Source organism: Squalius cephalus, assembly GCF_949319135.1.
Source record: "Squalius cephalus genome assembly, chromosome: 5".
Lineage (NCBI taxonomy): Eukaryota > Metazoa > Chordata > Actinopteri > Cypriniformes > Leuciscidae > Squalius > Squalius cephalus.
In genome coordinates, this window is record NC_137126.1 from 30,551,816 (window position 1) to 30,573,674 (window position 21,859).

Here is a 21,859-nt window from a genome sequence, read left to right on the forward strand (position 1 = left end):
TATAATACATTTTATGTAAACCTGGTGCTAAATGGCATATAAAAAAAATGTTGATGGCATTACATGTCCATCAGTTAGTCTATTCCTGTCTAAGTGGGTGTTTTCTGACCAAAATAAGCTGCAATGTGAAGCAGACTTTAGTCAAAAGTCTGCCTATGACTAAACTAGATGCATGTCTGTCTTTACAATGATCATTGTGAGTCCAAAGATTTACTGAAGATGTAGTTCAAGCAGGTAGCATAAGGCTATTATTTTACTTTTTTGTCATTCTCTTTCTCTGTCCATCTGCACTTAGCTTTATAGTTATATTTTCTGATTTTATGTGTGAGTTGTGGGTAACTGGAGTGTGCTCTGCATACATGATTATGAGTGTGTGAGGGAGTTTCACATTTTAAAGGAATTGTGTTTCTCTGAATTGTGTGTCTCTTGTGGCTTTAGTTTGTGGAGAGAGGGATAGAGTAGATGTATCTATGTGTGGGAGAGAGAGAGAGAGAGAGAGAGAGAGAGAGAGAGAGAGAGAGAGAGAGAGAGAGAGTGAGAGAGAGAGAGAGAGAGAGAGAGAGAGAGAGAGAGAGAGAGAGAGAGAGAGAGAGAGAGAGAGAGTGAGTGAGTGAGTGAGCGGGATGGGCCGGGCGGTTGACTTATGTACACAAATAAATCTGTCTTTCTTTCTCTTCTCCCTCACATTCTCGGTCTTCTTTTCCACTCACACTTTTCAATTTCCCTGGTCAGAGCTCTCTAAAACCTAACGATTAAATTATTATTTGAGTATTTTTCCATTGTCTGTGTGCGCAGAGAGTACGGTGCAGGTCTGATCGCCAGAGGAGGAGTTCTGGAAGAATGCGGTTAGCTGAATGAGTCAACCACCAAAGTATTTCAGGGAAACAGGACGTTCAGGGTCCAATTGGGTCGATACGCTGGACAGAGAGAGATGGAGATATTGCAAAGAAAGCTAGCAAGAAAGAAAAAGTAAGTCCTGCCAAGGGAACCCAGATCCATGACACAGTCGTTGAGCCCAACATCTGTCTTAAATGCAGGCCAAACCTCAAAATATCCCAGAATAGCCCCAAATAACATGGTACAAATGCCCTGCCCTAGCTGAGTAGATGCCCTCCCATAGTCCTCTGCCATGGAAATGTATCACTACCTATGCGATTTGAGATTGCTAAACCCTTATACAGAGACCAATCCATAGATAGAACTTTTGATGTACCCATAATCAGTTAGTGTCGTGTAGACCGTTTCTTTTGAATGTGTAATTTAACAGCTGAATGAAGGAATTAAAAGCTTTAGGATCTGATGAAGGTCTGGCGTTTTGCATCATAATTGGTTGAGAGATGCACTTATGGTTATAGATAAATCAATTTATATAAGCGGAGCAAAAACAGCTCTGAATGTTCATATCTGTGAATCTAAACCAATTACAGAAGTTAAAGAAAGAAAACATTTTATGAAAACAGGGCCAGATTCTTTCTTGGCATTTGGTGTATCTTGTGTCATCTGCTACAGAGATGAAGTGGAGGACTGTCTCTAATGTAGTGAGCATTCAGACGAGAGGATGAGAGAGTAATTAAAGATAAGAGAGAGTGTGCGACAAGGGCAATGAAAAGGATCGACATCATTTGGATACTTCTCTCCCCTGCCACTCCAGGGAATCTAATCTTCTTTCTGTTATTTCACTATAGTGTATGTTAGCAGGCTGCTAATTCCACACTTTACCATCTGATTCTTAACCTACAGGGGCTTATTTAATCCTTATGATGTTTTCAAGTTTAAGGATTCCTTTATTCCTTTGAATCAGGCATGATGAAAAGCCCCTAAAACCCCCCTTAACTGGTAAAATCACTGTAATGATAGGCCTCGAGTGGCTTATCGCTTTTAAAGAATGGCAATGACGGGCATAAAGATACCAAATGATCAGGATTAAGAAACTATTTCTGCTAGATCTGACCCTTAAAACGACTTTTGTTGGTGTTTACAGTTTGATTCAGTCATTACGTCAGGTTACAGTCATTACGTATTGTTTTGATTTTAATAAAACCAGATATTACCACATGAACACATTTTTGGGTTACCTGGCCAAACATATGTAAATGTATTAATAAAAAATAAAATTATTGAAAAAATTCAATTTAGCATATCAATGTAGAATTCGGTTAATGTGTGGTCACAGGTGTCCATGCTGATAAAAAAGTGTGTAGTGTGTAGATCAGTTCAAGACCCAAATAAATCTCTTAATGAGGGTACTTTGCTTTCCTGTGTTGATGCATGTCTGTTGAAAACAGGAAGTTTGAGCTTAAATATCGAGGGGCTCACACCTTTAGTTAAATCAAGATTTGCTTCTTGCTAGTCACCATAGGTGTTGTTAGTGGGAGGGACATTCTCATTCTGGAGTGTAGTTGATTGATTAAACCTGTGTAGTGCAGTATTTAGCATGTTTTCCTTGAAGAGAAAGACAAAATGTTTAATGGGAATATCTTATGTGTTTCACTACAGAGTATGCTAGCTTCAACGCTAATGAAAGTGGAGTAAAAGCAACAAAATTCCAACCTCATGGGGTCTTAAAAGCATTTTGGGAGAGAGTAGAGAGAGAAAGTAATTTCTTGTGAGGTAGAACACCGAACCCCTGGCCCTCATTGAGATGGAAATAGGTCTGTTTGTCGTCCTACTTCACTCATCCTTTTCTTGGAGTAGAGGAGAGGAGAGAGCAAGTGGAGCGGGAGAAGGAGGGAGTGTGGGGGATTACTACGAAGTGATAAACAAGAGAATCTCTCAGTCATTCTTTCTGAGTCACTTCTGGCCTCTGGGAGCTGCATACAGTACATGTCTGCTTTGACTGGAGGGGACTCTCTAATTATTAGACCAAAGGCAAAAGAGCATGTGTATGCACACACTCCCATCTAACTTAATATCTTGTGGGAATAATGTCTTTATATTATCTTTTGTCTTTTGGGTGTTTATATGTGAGAAAGTTTCACGCTTCGTCTCTAGAGTCGCTCAAAGGGTCTTTCGTTACAGAAGCCCATGAGAACAGTAAGGGAGCAGATCAAGTTTGATGTTCTATCCTTCAGCTTTTGCTAGCGCCTTATTAAGACTCTCGGGGATCCTTTGCCACCATCTGCCTGTCCAGCAGCAATGTCTTTGTATGTGAGCCAAGTATGCTGGTATTTGAAACTTTCAGAGTTATTTTTATGTGTCCATATGTCTATCTTTATGTTTGTTGTACGTGTGCATGTTTGCATATGCGGCGCGCATTTGTATTCCGAGCATTTGAAGATCGACCTCAAAAATCTGTGTGAAACAAAACTTTTGCGATGTTGCTTAGTAATAAGCTGATGGAGTGAGAGAGAGAGAGAGAGAGTGAAAGGGTGGGAGAAGGAGGGGTTTAATCAACACTTCTCTGCTTGAATGTGGCAGTGCTGCTATCTCATTCCTCTTCAGAAACAAATCTAATCTTGGTCTGGGCAACCTTCCATTTATGCAAAGCGGTTTTCATTTCTGGAGAATAACAAACTCAAATACGGGATCAGATTGCGTAGAATATTGATGCCGGAGCTCCAAAATAATCAAAATGCATTTTTAATAGGTGATTGTAGGATTACTTCAGTATGAAGTACACTTTTCAAATAAATGAGATCTGATTTATTCGTTATAAATATAGATAATTGAAACGGGTCTCTTTCGATTGGAGTTTAGCAAGTTTTTCTTTCTTTATTTATCTAATTATTAATTTAAATATTGAACAAATAAAAATGAGTAGGACTACTTGCTTACTCAACTTTTTGTTCTTTGCTTATAGAATAAACAAATATGACACTTTAGCAATGACATAGGCCAGGGTTTCTGAAACGTCAAACCCTTTTCATATCCTTAGACTGTTCACAGACCACCACTAGTATAAATCAAAGTATGGCATAATCAGATCTGACTTTCTAGCAATCTTGCTTTTGTATATATTTCTTGTACAGGGCTTTTCACTGTATCTTTTACAGAAACATTTTGTAGCAAAACTCTCATACAGTATGTCATATTGTATGCTTTTATAGTCAGTGTTTTTATATTGTATCGTTGCTGCAGATTATGTGAATAATACATTCTTATGTTCCAATACCTTGGAGCTGACTGATGCATGACTTAAAACTGTGTTTATTGAAGAATTGTGTGTGGTGGATTTGAATGGAGCCCTGTGATGGACTGGGTGTTTCCCTGCCTAATGCCCCTACGACCCATCATAGGACAAAAACATAAGAAAATGGAAAAATATACCATTTGAATGGATGTATGTTTCCCTGCCTTACTTGATTTTAAAAAGAAATTGGTTGTCACATACATTTTTACAAATATAGAAGTTATGACTTCCATTTGTATTCAATTGAACACAGATTGTACAAGTTAGCGTGAGTCAGATTTTAATAGTTTGAAAGAAATGAAAGAACTTGAGAATGAGTGGTGGAGGCAGTAATGCATCGTTAAAGTGAATTTGAACAGACAAGAAGTTTTTCACAGAGAAATTGTTTAGTTACAGAAAAAAGGAGAATTGTGTCCGTCACAGGCATTTAAATGTCTCGGGGGGGGTTTCTGTAACTTGTAGATCTAGTCTGTTTTCTGAAGACGCTCTCTGATCTGAGCACTTATGTAGAGTTTCAGTTTGTTTGTTGGTGATGGGAGAACTGCGGCGTGAGTGTGTGTGTTTCTGTGAGTTCATAGTAGATGCGGCTGTCAGATGCTTCCTGCCTTGCATAAAGTAACACTGAGGAAAGAAATATTGCTAAGAAAAAGTCATATTGTTTTCTTTCACCTACATTTTTAAAGTGGTTGCTAAAACTGAATCCAAAACTGAATGGCCTAAAACTCATTATGACAAGTTACAGCTTTTACTGTATAGCCATCTGTGTTCCTTGATGAGTTTGTCTGTTTTGTAATGGCTTTTTTACATTTTATTGCATGAAATATTCACCCAAATATGTTGTTTTAGACTCCGCTGACTTCAGTTGTGTTGGCAATATCAAAAATATATTCTATTTTGTTCCATTCAAGAAACTAAAGTTATACAGGTTTGGGAAAATAGACAGAGAACTACCGTTCAAAAGTTTGGGGCCAGTAAGATTTTGTTTTATAATTTATTAATTATTTATTTTTATGAAATAAATAAATTGGCAACTATTAATTTATTCAGCAAGGACATATTAAATTGATAAAAAATGACAGTAAAGACATTTAAAATGTTACAAAATATGTCTATTTCAAATAAACTCTGTTCTTTTGAACTTAAAATTCTAAATTCTTAAAATGATCTATTCATCAAAGAATCCTGATTTTTTTTTTTTCCATTTTAATATTTTTATAGTATTAAAATAGAAAACAGTTATTTTAAATTGTAACAATTTTTCACAATATTAACAATATTAATTTGATCAAATAAATGCATTCTTGGTGATTTACTTGATTTTACTTGATTTATTTGCAACAAGATTTCTTTCAAAATATTTAAAAAAATCAGCACCAAACCTTTAAACAGTAATGTTGCAGTATATGATTAAAGGTCAAAATAAATTAGGAGAGGTCCGTGTTGTGGGGAAAAAAGGCTTTCACATGCTTTCCTCTCTGGATGGTATTAGAGTTCTCAGAGGAATCCAGAGTTGCCAAAAAAGCAGTCTATAATGTGCTGTGTAATATTTTTTGAGCTTGTATGCAAAAATGCAGTGTTCAGTATAGATGATTTTGACAATATAGACACATTTCTCTAACCTCCTTCAGGAAAACTAGTTTTGTCAAAATAGGGCTTTGGCCTACATGTTGAGCTCTGTAGATCTGTGTGCATGTGTTTAGAAATAGCGTTGCTGGAAGTGACTACCAATTCCAATCCATTGTACATGTTGAAAACAAAAGGCCTGAGAAGACACTTTTGTTGAGCAGTCTAAGCACTGTTGAAAGCATTGATTTGGATGCTGGTGAAAGGAACATGTATGACTGCTAAGCGCTTCCCAGATGAAGAGCTAATCACAGCAAGCGCGTAGAGTCTAATCCGTCTTTCGTCTGGCCTATTTTCCTCTCTTGTTTAGTTTATGAAATTGCAGAGCTGAGGTAGATGGAGATCTGTGAGAGCTGAGAGAAGTTCACTATTAAAATCTGTTTCTGACTCAAAGTAAAATATTAAGACCAGTAATTGTGATATAAAGTTGGAATTAGTTGCCGTTATGTTGGAAAGTTGGAAAATAACTGCCGTTATGTTACTGTGTATGTTATTGTATTTTTGCCAGGTCTTTTTTTACAGTCTAGTATTGAATGTGGAACCAACACTGCTCTCCATATGCTAATAAGTCATTTCGTAGGTCCAGTGTGGAATACCATTCTGTGCAGCAAGACCATGTCAAGCATGCGGGACCCATTCTGAGTCATTCTAAGGAGGTTTAAGCCAGAAATCCTCCATTGGAGGGCTTTTCTATCTCCCAGGTGGTGAAGTGTGGCGGCCCTTTCAGACTCTGGAATGTTGCTCTTGTTTAGTTCCAGGCAGGAATGCAGGTGCTCTGCCATTTTTCAGCTTTCAGAACAGGCACTCATGAGGACCACTGGCCATTCTCACATGGGCTCATCCCGGACTTCCCATGGGTCATGCACAATGAAGGCTTTGTCTCCTTTGTGACAGCTGTTGATATTCTCTCCAAAACCTGCATTTTGGCTCTTGTGCATGAGAAGACTTTAGCTGAAGGAATGATACAGAGTTTCTTGCTTTTGTGTGTATCATCTGATGTGATGTTTTAAAGGTATAATTTTCTTGAGTTTCAGTGTGAATGGCCTCTGAACAGGAAGTGACACCACGACTTTAAAAGTGAAGTCTAATTTTTTAATAATAATTAATAATAATAATAAAATTATTAAAAAATGTCAACAAATAAAACACGTTTCCTGTCTAATTAAGTGTGCTGCAGCATTGGCCAAGTCACATTTTTATCATTTAAGCAAGACATGGATTTTCAGCTGATTGCAATAAACAATGAAACAGACAATTTTTTATTGCGTTTCTGAACTGTAAGCAGCTTAATTTGCACTTAGCCATAATGTGGTACTTTGATTTAGAAATAGCTAATACCCAATCAAAGTAACTGAAGTGATATTTTAGAAGGTCTACCACCTTTATGAGGTTAGTGTTAACTGTCCGCTGCAGTCAGCAATCATTAGATATTCATTCGTTTCGGTTCCATTATCTCAATTTCATTAGAGGCGTCATTGGAGGTTTATGTAGTTTACTCGGTGTGTAACATCAAAACATCAAAACTGAAGATAGAGGTGAATATTTGTGCCAAGTGCACTGCTTGTTAGTAAGGATTGAATGAGAGCATGAGGTGGTTCTGTAGAAATGAATAACTGTCCTGTGATGCTTTTGGAAGCATTGTTGTCAAAGTGACATTTGTCACTCATGTCTTTTGTTACTTTCTCTTATTAAGTCTAGCTCTTTATTGTCATTGTAGATGCATAAAGAAATAATCTGAAATAAATTGAAAATATAGATAAATTGAAATGTGTATGAGAAGGTTGTATAATGTCATAAACTATACAATCTATATACTAAAGTAATATAGAAAAGTGATAAAAAAAACAGTGCTGTGTTTGTGGAATGGGTTTTATACATAAATATTAATACATTTATATAAAGGCTAATACATAGTTATTCAGTTCAATAATGTATTTGGACCCCGATGTGAATCAGGAGCCTTCACGAGTTTACACCAAAGATCAAGGCAAGACAAGATTAAACATGTAATTACTTGCAAAATAATTGCCTACAACATTCTAAAATCTTCCAGTTTAATGCGACATGTAAGCTATGTATCGTTTCTTTTGCAACAACTCTATTATTTTTCCAGTCATAGACCAGCACTCAAGCACTGACTAGAATCCAGCGCTGACAAGAATCAGCATTCACGTGCTCAAAAATGTGTTTCACGCTGACAACAGTCCGGTGGTGGCTAGAATCCAGCGCTGATAGAATCACGCAGCGGAGGAATGGAAAGTTGTCAAAGCCATTAAAAAAGTATTGACTTAAGAACCACTTATGTATTTTCAATAAATCATGTTCCCATTCACTCCGGCGACGAATTTTAAAATGAATTAAACTAAATTCTATTTGTAAAACCTTTAAATTTTTATGCATTAACTAATGCCAATGCCCTAATGCCAAAATATTTTCTTTGTTCACCAAGTAATTTACTGGTCAGGCATTATTGTTAACTCGCAAGACTGTAAGGAGAAAATGACAATTTGATGGATAATTTAAATATATTCTGTAATCACATTTTGGTAATGTATTAATTCCGCCGTCACATCTGAGCTCGAAACGCTGTTTGGATAGTAGGGACTAGTCTTCGAATAGTCGAACTACGTGCGAAATTCTATCATAAAATAGCTTTTTCGGATATAGTTATATTTTCGTGCAATTCCAATGTGTTCTCCATAATTGACGCCGCGCCTACTGTCACAGATTGCGCAGCAGGGTATTTTCCTGTCAGGGACACAAGGTGTCGCTAACATGAATGAAACCCCCTACTGTGCGATCTACCTGTAGGCTACCTGCGTTGTGTACATAGTGTAAACAAACAACAGAATAAGAGCATTGTCATGACCTTGTGACCGTTAACTCTGTGACCAACCATGCAACAACCAAGAAGCTCCATGTGGGACTCATTTAAAAAAAAATAACAATGAGTGTAAATTATGCCAAGCAAAGCTGGCATACCACCACTCTACAACAACGATGCATAGTCACCTGAGATCAAAGCACCCGCGAGCAGCTTCATCCTCCTCAGGCAGCACCCAGCAGTCAATGGCTAGTTTCTTGGGTAGACGCAAGTTAGCAATCTCCTACTTGAGTGTGCCTGCGACTTCTGTGCCATCCGAGCGGGTGTTCTCCGTGGCTGGACTAATTGTTAATAGGTTGCGCTCGCGTCTCCTTCCAGAACATGTTGAAATGCTCATTTTTTGAACAAGAATATGACATATGTTTAAGCGGTAAGCTATGAATAGTTACACTGATTGAAAACTAATTTGTTTAAAAAGTAGGCTATTGCCGGTAACAAGGCAGGTTCGCATAAAATCATTATGACATGTATCCTATTGGCGATGCAGAAATGGACTGTCGTGCTTATTGTTTTGTTTTTTCTTCTTTCAATTAGCCTACCATAGGCCTACTATGTAAAAAAACGACGAGAACATGTTACTTGTTCAATTAATAAACAGTTTGTTTGATGACAAATCGCTAAAGATGAAATTGGCCTCCCTTTTTGTCATTGTGAAAATGTGCGGGGTTTTTTTTCGTTTTTTTTTTCGTTCCCTGGTGCTATTTTGCAGTACCAGAAAACAATTCCGCCACAGACCAGGAAAAACCTAGTCTAAAGTCAGTGGCGCGCTATTCAGATGCTATTTTAAGGACGCATGCTTGGCCATAATGTAGCGTGTGCACAATGCACATACACTTTGCTTCTCTCATCTACACACAGATGCAGGCAGCAGTTCCCATTTTTGCAAATTATACATAATTACAAGGAAAAATATTGCCACACAAGGGAAATCATTGTGGTATCCATGAAGATGTGAAAAAATAGGCATAAATATAGCTTACACATTTACCCAAATTATTATACGCCTGTTTAACCGAAGCTAATTTGGGTGGGTTTCTCCCATCCCCATACAATGTCACTTCTCTGTCTTTTACGGCCCTGACGAGAACGTCGATCTCCTTCGGCTGTGAACCGCTTCAGGCGTACGCCTGGCAAATCCGCCGTTATAATAGCAATCCGCCATGGAACAAGCACGCCTGCTTTTAAAGGTAACATGAGTTGAAGCTCTGATTGGTTTATTTCACGTTACGCCCAAACCACACCTATGAGTAATGTAGCTACTTCAGACCAACCCATTTTAGATTTGCGTCGAGATCCGCCCACAAAGTTACTTGTGTTTCGCGTTTGATACTTGCGTTTCAGATCGTTAAAATAGGGCCCTTAAAATTGTCCATTTATGTTCACGATTGTGCTGAATTCACTCACAAAAATAAACGTTTTATATATTTACGGTAGGAAATTTACTAAATATCTTCATGGAACGTGATCATTACTTAATATCCTAATGATTTTTGGCATAATTTTTTGCCAAATAATTTTCGATAATTTTGACCCATACAATGTATTGTTGGCTATTGCCACAAATATACTCGTGGGTCTCAAACAGGGCCCCAGACAACACTCTGGTCAAATCCAAGGCGGTTATCCACAGTCTCACCTCCAGGCTAGATCTCTACAGGCAGAGTATAGGGAGGAAGGTTGCTCATTTCCCACAGCTGGCCAAGGTGATCTTTTTTTCAGAAACAACACTAAATAGATATAACAGGCCCACTATTATTATAATTAGCCTAATATAATTTATTTCCATGAATACCTTTGTAATGTTTATTATTTCGAGTGATTATATTGAGTCTGAAAATACAGACCTATAGCACACATTACTTTATAAATATAAATAAACATTTTAGTAGAATAATAAGCAATAAAACAACTAATTCAAATAGTCTAAAAATATTCATGGAGATAAGAGAACAATTGAACTGTAAAATAATACTCATTACAGGTGTCTGAGGCTCTTACTGATGACCTACTCCTAGTTTACACTGAACACCTGAGGGTGGTCAAGGCCGACATGGAGATCCGCTTCAGGGAATCTTAATGTTCCCAGTTGGGTTGTGCAGCCCTTTTAAACGGATGTGATCGAATGCGAGCCCGCTGTTCAGGAGCATCTTGTCGACATCCAGTGCGACGACGAAACCTCTGGCTGGTGCAGCATGTGGGTCAAATATGCCCAGCGGTATCCGGCTCTCTGGCAAAAGATCAGGCTGTTGATTCTTGTTTTTCCAACAACATATCTCGTTGAGCAGGGATTCAGCCAGGTCATCCAAATGCAGTCTAAGTACCGCAATCGCTTGGACTTGCTTGCCTCAGATGCACTACGGCTGAAACTAACGTCTCTGCAACACGTAGTAAAGCAATTAGCAGAAAAACTTCAAGCACAGGGCTCACACTAATTTTCAAATCAATTTTGAAAGTTAGAATTCGAAAGTTCAAATAAACCATTCTGCTTTTTCCCTGTTAATGTTCTCCGTTGAAAATAATTTATAAGAATGCTTCTTGTTTGCCAGTCAGGCTGTTCGCGGTACAGCTGCTGTTAATTAAATTTTCAATGTCAAATTTATAACCGTTGCAATTATTGGCTGCTCCTCGCTGATTGGCTGCTATTTGCAATAAGCCACATAATTACATTTTTAATGTCAAATTTGTAACCGTTGCATTTCGTTAACACTGGCTAATTTCTACTTCAGATTACTTTTTTGCTCTCTGGGAAACTATGATAATAATATTCCCACTGTTCAGTCAAATCAAATCTGTTTGGCTTTTAGTGACATGCTTTTTAATTATATATGAAAGCTGCAGTCCGTAACTTTTGGCGCTCTAGCGGTAAATAAACAAAATTGCAAGCGTCTTGGTACTGTGCAGGTACTGTGCTACTCTACAGCGGTGCCGAGTGCCGACTCGAACCAGTCAGGGGCCGTTCACATATCGCGTTTTATGCACGTGCAAATTAGTTATTTCAAATGTAGGCGCGCAGCAAGCGCGCTCATAATAGAAGTGATGCATCCGGTTGAAAACATCTCAACTTGTTGCCGCAAGCGCACAGCAGGTCATATGACAAAAACCAACCGATCAGCTTCGGCCTTTTCGTAACAACATCGAAAGCTCGGCTGAACAGCTGATCATAGCTGTACAGGGCGGGTTTTTATATCTCATCTCCATAAATATATCTAGTAGTCTAGGCGGGAGGTGGGGGGCGGTAAGGGACCCGGATAATGGATAGGGGGCGCTGGCCCAAATAAGGTTGAGAACCACTGCTCTACTCAGAAACATTTGATATAGCAAAATACCGATCTCTGCATTGTGTGTGTGTGTGTTACAGAAATCATAGGGCCCAACAAAAGGGTGAAACTTTTTCTTAATCGTATAATAGGACTTGCATGTCTTCTCATTTCTTTCTCTCTAAAAAATAAAATTTTGTGTACATAGCACAGCCATTTCTGTGCTTTTTGTTAGTGCTGGATGAATGGGAACAGAGTGGATCTTATTTAATAGATTTTACACCCATTGTTAGTCTAAAAATACTTCAAAGAAAAAAGTTATGGGGAAAGACATCCCTGCTTGGACTTACTTTTGTCTACAGTCATCCACACATTGGTTTCTTCTAAGTTGTATGAACGTGTAATGATTTTTTAATGAGAGGTTGGCTTCTGTTATGTTCTTTGTGTAGTGTGCTGCTTCTTGGCTGTAGTAGAACCCAATCCTGATGTCTTTGCCTTCTTGACCACAGCCTGACGTCTGATTGGTCTAGTATCCGTCTGGAATTTAGCTTTCCCTGCTCTTGACCCCACCCTCCCTCTGCCCTGAGGGCGTCAATGAACAACGGCATTCCCTTACACAGCCGCGTGTGCATATATGTGTGTGTGTGTGTGTGTCGTCTGTAGAGTATGAAGAGCAATGGGAAAGGGGAATACGAGTTCTTTTCTTCTTTCAAACAGACATATATTTACACCGTCAACCTTAATGACAAAGTGCACTGGGAAAGTTTTTTTCCTGGAAATGTCTGCTTGTGTTTTTTGTTTGTATATTAGTTAAGCTTCTATTATAGTTCTCTATGAAGGAAAGACAATCCTTTTCCGCTTGCTCTCTCTTTCACACATAACATACCTACACTCTCTCTCTCTCTCTCTCTCTCTCTCTCTCTCTCTCTCTCTCTCTCTTTGCTCGCATGGCTTAGATCTTGTGTAAAGGGGAGGGTCTGAACTCTGTTTGGAGTGAATGCCCCTGTTGGAGTCTAGCGCTAGCTTACACTCGCTCTCACTCACACACAAAGCTGCTATTCCCGCTACAAGGAGAGTGTGTGAATGAAGAAAAAGGAAAAAGAGAGAGTTTGGATGTAGCTGGACTTGTAACTGGACAGTGGGACGTGGGACCATTGGCTCTTTTTGTCCTAATGAAGTGATGGTGTGAGGTGTTTTTGCACTGTTGGAGTGATTGAAAGGTAAGGGATTGATTTTCACTCTCCTGCGGCTGTTTGTGGATCACTGACAGTGTGACTGTATGTGGACAGGTGAAAACTTACCAGAAGTTCTTCTTGCGTTGTTGTAAATGTTACCGTTCTCATTCTGATTGAAAATCTGATAGCAGCTAAACTCTCCTTCTCAAAGTTTTTTTCTGATCCAGGGTTGACCCAAAACTTTAACTGGATGGTGTTGCTAAACTTGTCTCTGGTCGGTGTAGAAAGCCCACGTCCAATAGCATCAGCAGAGAGCAGTTCAGAATTGGACAGCCTGTATCAAATTTAGAATAATTTAATAATTAAATAAATATAATTTAAAAGGTTTATCAGTTTATTTATTTAAAAAAATTGCTTGGTATGCTGATTTTTTTATTTTTTATTTTAGGGGCTGATTCTAGGATTTCAATATTAGGGGGGCTAAGCCCCAAATGAAGGAATGATTTAAAAAAAAAAAAAAAAAAAACATATAAAACATAATTTCATAACATATAAAACATTTAAAACATAATATATATATATATATATATATATATATATATATATATATATATATATATATATATATATATATATATATATATATATATATATATATTTTTTTTTTTTTTTTTTTTTTTTGTATACTAGGGTAGACATGAACAATACAGTAGGTTCTACACTATCAAGTCAGTCCCTGAATATTGAATCAATTTCTAATCTTTTTAAATAACCAGCTGATATTCATTAAGAATATTGACAAACTTTATATTACTGCAATTTTCTAGACTGGCAATATATAGGTAAATATTTTTTTCAACATGTAATGTTTTAAACTGTTTTTTTTTTTTTTTTTTACTACATTTGTGCTGTAAAATTAACTTGAAAGAAGATCTACATTTCTCATTTTCATACATGGAGATAACATGGGAAATGTGTCATGATTTAGTGGAGGATTTCTGTCACCTGGTGGAAAACAAACACATTTTTAACATGACAATTACATGGAATTACCACTATAACCAGTAGATGGCTGCAGAGGGCCACTCATTAGCTCATTTACCATTTCCCTTTTATAGTTCTTGTCATGTTTTTTGCTTTTGGATTTATTATAAAATGAATATTATAAAAAAAAATAGCACTTTTATTGCACTGAAGTATGAGGTATAGCAAGAGTAGGAAAAGTCACAAAGTCTCATGCTATTTAGATGGAAGGAATTTCATAAAAAATAAATTAACAAACAAGCAAGCCCAGATTTATACAGTGGATGGGAAACTGTCTTGAATTGCTCCTGTCATCATCATATTATGTAAACTGCATTTATGACAAAGCACTTTACAGATGCAGATATCATAACAAACTACCAATAAATGCACACACATTGTCCTCTGCTTTTGACGCTGGTGCTGCGTTGCTGCGGATTGACACACTGAATAACGTAGACTAAAATGCGGGGATGAGCCGAAGCATGCTGCTGTTTTCATGTGAGTTTTAAAGGGGACTGAGATGACAAAATAGTACAACATTTTTATATTGACTATCAATATCCAGTACTTTGCTTTCTACATATGCTTATGACTGCCTTCAGTATACCTAAAATGTAAACTAGTCTGTCCACTATTGCAGGGCATTCCAGGCAGGACTGTATTCACAGATCATTGTTGCTCTATTAATAGCCTGAGACAGGGCAGGGAGTGAGGCTGCAGCTGAAGGGAAGGAAGTGGGCCTTGAGTGCACAAGGATTACCAGGGTTCACTTCACTAGGGGCCCCACACTGGCCATTGCCTTGAAACCAGGCTTTTTGGGAACGCTAGAATACTTGGTAGCAGCCGTGCTGGTTGGTTACTCCTTTCGTTGCATGACCTCGTGTTCTCAACTAGGTTCCATGCCTGTCCAGATATATGATTAGCTGTTGTCCTAATCCTTAATTTTAGCCTGTTGTACCAGAATAAAACAAAAGAGACCAACAGGAAGCCAGCGAGAAAGAACAACAGTCTCCGTGGCATAATGCGACACCGCCACAGCTGTGACAATATGTACGGTCAATCACAGTCTGAATGGGGGAAGGTATGAATGAAAATTAATAACCAGATCCCCAGAAAGAGAGACTAGATAAGTCATTCTCATTTCACTTGCAAAACATCTGTCTCAAACGCTTTGTGACTTTTCCCTCATGTGAGTTATGACAGGACAGACTCTCTGGGTTTATTCAGTAGGGGACTTTACCTGTGGAATGTTAACTGCCTTCATTTCTCTCCCGTCACTTTTTTTCCTCCCGCCGGCGAAACTCTCTCATCCCCTTCTCCGCATGTCTGTTTTCAGCACTGCTTCTGTCAGTCAGAGCTCAACCCAGCACCCGACACTTTGACCCGCATCGGTCCTAAATTTTTACTGTGGCTGTGAAGCCTTTGATTGGCCAGGCGTCCCGCTCCTCTTACACATGGTATCAATAGGCATTTCCCATGACTGGATTGCATTTTTATGCATTTGGCAGATTTGTTTTTCAAAGTGACTTACGCTACTGTTCAAAAGTTTGGGGTCAGTACTTTTATTCAGCAACGATGCATTCATTTAATCAAAAATGACAGGAATTTATTAAAGAATCCCCAAAAAAATATCAGTTTCCACAAAAATATGAAGCAGCACAACCATTACAACCATTGATGTTAATGTTTCTTGAGCAGCAAATCAGCATATTAGAATGATTTCTGAAGGATCATGTGACACTGGTGACTGAATTAATAGCTGCTGTGACATGTGACATTGATATAACAAGAGCTTTAGTCTTTATTGTAAGAGTTTAGTCTTACCATGCTCTGTGTTGCAGGTTCTTGGCTTTGTTTTGTTTTTTTTGGTTTTTTTCCCGCTGTGGTCCATCGGTTTAATGAACAGTATCCCATTAATTATTCCACTGCATAACACAATTATCATTTCTCTACTCAAATCCTCAAAAGGTTTATTTTTTATTTTGTTTGCAAGGATGCTTAAACTTAATTTTTTTTCCTTCACTTCTAGTCCCTGCTAGCATCCTTGACTGTGGGAATATGTTTATGTGAATCAATGGGCATGTTGTCATTTTAGTCATTTACATGCAGTAAAAGGTTTACTTTTTTTGTTCTACCGTATGTTTATACTTGCCTTGTTAACGTTAAGCAGTTTAATGGCAGTGAAACTTGTCATTCTTCATAATCACTTCTTGAATCTACTTGGTGCGTGTGTGTGTGTGTGTGTGTGTGTGTGTGTGTGTGTGTGTGTGTGTGTGTGTGTGTGTGTGTGTGTGTGTGTGTGTGTGAGTGTAAAACAGGATGCTCATTGTTCTCTACTCGTTACAAACAATCAGTTGGCCATCTGATCCTTTCATGATTGGTCAAACGGAATCTGTTAATGAAGTGCCGCTTACACAGGGCTATTATGAAAGAGTTAGTGACACATGCACACACAAAAGCTAATGATGACAGGTTTCATTTTAACAAATCACATGCTTTGTGACATTTTTATCCTTTACTTAAAACCAAGGGATTTTCTACAAAGTTTCCCCAGCAGCTCAAGCACAGATTATTTGTCATTGTCATAGTAACAGCGTGTGAGGGAGGCAGAGGAAGCTGTGATCATTGCTGAGATGCGTCATGCAGTGAGTGACGTGTGCTTGACACTATGACCTGGGCATCCACACACACACACACACAATGCCGTGTGTGTTTGAACAAAACAGGAAAAGACTTTATTCTTTTGGTTCATTCTCCTCCACAAACACATATAGCCTTCAACACATGTTTCTGACTCAGTAATGATGACCATCAGAGTGCAGACCGAGAATTTAGTCGGTTGTTCCTCAAGGAGTGTTTGTACTTGATCAAGTTCAATAGCTATGGTTTTCTAGGAGAACACACACCCTCTTCTTCCCAAACACACACACATTAATGTGGCAAACATAGACACTACGAAAAGCACCAGGGACAAGCTCTGACACACATATTCTGACATTCTTTACATTTTTACCGCATACACACACATACACAGAAAACCGGTTGGTCACAACAGGAAAACTAAAGAATGTGCATCATTTCCACTGGTGCCCTTGGACTTCCTTCATCGTAGACTTACACACACCCAAACAGTCAAGCACATAGAAGTATGCTATGAGCTGTGACAGTGACAATAGCTTGAAACTATGGTGAAACAAATGGTACATTCCATTCGGCCAGTATAGATCTCATGAAGTTGACCTCACAGGGTGTTTGACCATCTTTAGTGAGATTCCAAATCGTAGGGAGCATGTATACTCAGTCCAAAGGACACTATATATGGCATAGGGAACAAGTGTACACTAATATCCAGTAATACTTTACAGGAAGTGGAGGCAAACATGTACCCACCAGTCATTGTGTACTATAAAAAGTTAGGCTAAATATACTGTTAAAAATCTCTTATTTTTACATTTAAACATTTGTAGTCATTTATCACTTAATAAAAAATATATATTTTATTTTTTAAAATGTAATTTTATTTTATTTATATAAATTTGATAATTCATATGTATATGGAGGTGTTGTTTGTATTTATTAAAATTTGTTCATGCAAGTTATATTTATTCACACCACACCAGTATAATGTTATCATATTAAAACCAGTATGTGTGACTCAAGTGTTTGTTGGCAGTGCAGGTTAATCCATGTGAACAGATTTTGAAGAAAACACTGCGATGCTACAAATGCTATTCAAGTGCAAGTTTGTCAGATGTCTTATATTGCCAAGTCTCATTCTATATTGTAATAAAAACAGTGAGCATTTAGCCTTGATACAAATGTGAATGTGGCAGTGTCATTTCAGGCTTCTACCAAGCTGAAGGTCTACTTAACTTCCTCCCCCAAAAAAATACATCAAGGTGAAATATTTATGTGGCAGAACTTTTGCTCTATACTTTAAATAATTTGCAAGACTTTGAAATATTCTGTGATCTAATACTGGAGTGAGACTATATGAATATTTATCCAAGATTCTGTATATGATAAACAACATGGTTGAGAACTAAAATATAAACCAGCCCTATTCTGGCAGTACATTAGAGAAATTTGTGTTTAATAGACGTACTTTGTAATTTTAATCCCGTCCGAATCTGCCAAGTCTGAAAAATTCCATAGCAAATTACCTAATGTTTCTCCTCAATTTTTTTTTTTTTTTTACCTACCTGAGCTACCGTTTGCGCACCAATCTTCAGCATGCTTTAATTTTTTTCAGAATGGATGGTATCAGACAAAAAAATAACATTATAAAATTAATAAATAGAGCCAAATCGTGGAAACAGCGAATACTGTCCATCTTAATGTCGAGTTCAGATAAGAGTAAGATAGGGCTGAACGATTAATCACACTTTACATGTAATCGCACTTAAATCGAGATGGCTTATCGCAATTTTACAATTTTTTTATTTTTTATGCGCAGCTTGTCATTGATGTATGGCTCTGTAAACGCTACTCCATCTGAAAGCACTGTGAGTTTGAGTCACTTATAACGTGCATTTGAAAAAACAACACGCGTCAAACATCTTTCCAAAACATGAGAAGCATTTATGAACCTCTTGTCCAACAACAGACAACATTTAATAACATGCATTTACTCCAAACTCACTTCATAATGACAGATGAGCATCCTTCTGTGAGATGATGTGCCTTCTTACACAGAATAAGGCAGTCGTGTATTTATAAGTCATGTTTAATCAAAGCGTTTCAATCTTCTGTTTATTCAGCTACAGCGATAGGGATTTCCTGGAATGATGCGCATTATACTTCTGCGGCAGGGCATATTTATCGTGTTTGCATGAGCAAACCCTCTGGGGTTCAAATGGGGCAGTATTTACTACCAATCAGCCGCACTCCACTGACAAGCTGCGCATAATATAATCGCAGCCTTTACCAAATTGCGTGCGGTTTATTGCGATTAATCGTTCAGCCCTACTGCTCACTTATGCAAGTTTATAATAAACAGCCACTGCTATAAACTCTTGAATTTTACTTAAATATGTGTGTTTTTTTTATAATAAGTCAAAATGATATCAACAAATAATAAACTATAAGACATATACGTGATGCATTAAAAAGCACAGCAGATGTGCTTCTGTAATGCCTACATCTAGAAAACACATACTCGGTTCATGAATTGGTTCATGAAATCACAAACATCGAGTGATAAGAATTGTAACTCAAATGTCGTTTAGAAAACTAGTCCCGTCCAAATAGTGCTTAAGTTACCCAAAGCTGGGATACAGTACATGCACACAATAAACAAAAGCTTAGACTGCTGTTTGGCTAATGCGAGAAAGAAAGAAAGAAAGAAAGAAAGAAAGAAAGAAAGAAAGAAAGAAAGAAAGAAAGAACTCACTGCCCACAAATAGCCCCACCAATGTATTGCGGTGTAAAAAGTACTGCAGATTCTCTATTAGTTGTAGGGCTGGTCCGAATACCATTTTTTGAGCTTCGAAGCTTCGGTAGTAATGAACATCGAATATTCGAAGCTTCGGAGAGAGGGGGCTGAACATATTCTTCTCTCTATTAAAGGCAGTATTCTCTATGTGTCTGTCTGTCCGTTTGCATTATTATTATTTCGAGAACCGTTCATCCAATCGACTTCATACAGGAGTGCATTGTCGCATTTGGTGCAATATAGATGGACACGCGAGACGCGACACATTCAGAATTTAAACTTTTAGTAAACTACAGAACAGCACGAGCAGGAAGCGGCGCGCCTCACACGGGCAGGGCTGACACTGCACTAGTGATATAAAACGCACACACACAGGTCTGTTAAATTAAGCAATACTTTTAAGGTAGGCCTAGTCTAATATTTTTCTGACTAACGAATTACTGACACAGTAAAGGGTAGATTTAAATAAAAATAAAAAAAAATTTAAATAAAGAAAAACGAAATTTAAATAAAGAAAAAACAAAATTTAAATAAAGAAAAATGAAATTTAAATAAAGAAAAAACAAAATTTAAATAAAGAAAAACGACATTTAAATAAAGAAAAACGAAATTTAAATAAAGAAAAAACGAAATTTAAATAAAGAAAAACGAAATTAAGTTAAATTAAAAACGAGATTAATTTAGATTGATAATAATGGGTAAAAAGGCTAATACATTTTGTTTCTATTAGTCTATTTTCCACAATGTCAAAGCAACGCATCTTAACCCAAAACACAAGCTCAGGCATGCACTTCGGTCCATACAAACACTTAGGCGTCAGTTTTATTTCTAGCATGCACGTTTTCCGGGTGGCTCGAGCCACGCCTGAGACGCTTTCACGCAGGAAGTGTGCAAACTCCAACCTGTTAGCATGGGAGCCGGTAAAAACGGACACGCCACGCAGCCAGTGAGTCGGCAGCCTTATTCAAGCGCGAATGAGAACCGTTTCGCGGTGGATCCCAGGTGTGCAAAAAAAACAAAAACAAAAAAAACGAATATTCAAATGTCAAATTTTCAAATCGAATACCAACCCACCGAACGATTATTCGAATATTCGAATATTCGGGTCCAGCCCTAATTAGTTGCCTGTTACTTATTCACCATAGTACTTTTTAATAAGAGGGTCTGAGACCACCTACAATGTAGGTTATTTAGATTTATGTACATAGTGCTGAAAAGCAAAGATCACATATGTTTATTTTTCAGAACCAGTACCAGTATCTCTCTTTCTCAACATTCCTCAAGTATTCAGTGCTTGTTTGTGAATACTTTAAACAATGACATCAGAGATGTTGTTGCCTTCGTCAATGTGACTAGATCTTTCTTTCTGCCTGAACTTCATCAGTGACTCCAGCATGTGACAGTGCTGGTCATGATAGTGACTCAATGCTTTTATTAATTTAGTCTTTCATATTTCTAGTTCCATCATTTCAATTTCAACACAATTGTTTCAAGAGCAGAGCATCCTGTTCACAAAGTTCATTTTAATTTGACTGGCTTTTGAAATCTGCAAGCAGACAATATATCTGATGGGAAAAAGTCCTTAATGTGTCTCTATAAATCTAATATTCCATGATGTTAAAAATGATGAGGCTGTGCTGTATTGTTGCCCGTTTTTAAGTGCCAACGTAATAAATTATCTTTAAACCATGATTATAGCAGGGACCATTTGGAAATAGTGTTAAATCACAAGACTGAACTGGCCAACATTTTTATAGACCTCCAATAAAGTTTATTTTATTTTGTTTCTCTTACCAATGATATAATACACTACACCTCTGCAACATGTTACTTTTCTCTCCAGTTTTATAATGACCAGAATTTGATTTACTGAAGGATCTGTGTGTGTGTGTGTGTGTGTGTGTGTGTGTGTGTGTGTGTGTGTGTGTGTGTGTGTGTGTGTGTGTGTGTGTGTGTGTGTGTGTGTGTGTGTGTGATGCAATGCTTGTCTTTTCTCCTCTGACATGCTTGTTTAAGTGTGCATGTGAGTGTACTGTAAGTGTGTCTGTGAGCACATGTGCAGTAATGTTGCCGTATTGCAGAGCATTGCATAACAATCTGTCAGAGATATTGATACATGACTCAGATTATCAAAGCTCTCAACCTCATCTGCATAAAGAAAAGAGGCAGATGAATAATCTTAAGATAAAAGAATGACTGATTTTGCTCTGGGTAGAGATAAGTAATTAAAATTTCAAAGATACTGACAAGAGTGAAGGTTTTTGAATTGTGCGTGACATCTGTGTGATCAACCATAAACCTTGGATTGGACTGTTTTTACTTTGTTCCTTT

The 21,859-nt window shown here is 37.6% G+C and overlaps 1 protein-coding gene across 5 annotated transcripts in view; it reads left to right on the forward strand.

Annotated features, from left to right (window-relative positions):
• Positions 1-21,859, forward strand: part of dab2ipb (DAB2 interacting protein b) — a 155,378-nt gene that overhangs the window by 38,209 nt on the left and 95,310 nt on the right. Inside the window, exon 1 of one of the 5 annotated variants that reach the window (XM_079870858.1) lies at positions 817-969. The exons of 3 other annotated variants lie outside the window; for them this stretch is intronic. The gene's annotated coding sequence lies outside the window, so the exon portion shown is untranslated. Of the gene's footprint in view, positions 1-816; positions 970-12,931; positions 13,114-21,859 lie in introns of those variants that run through there. One more of the 5 variants, XM_079870857.1, reaches the window with a different exon arrangement.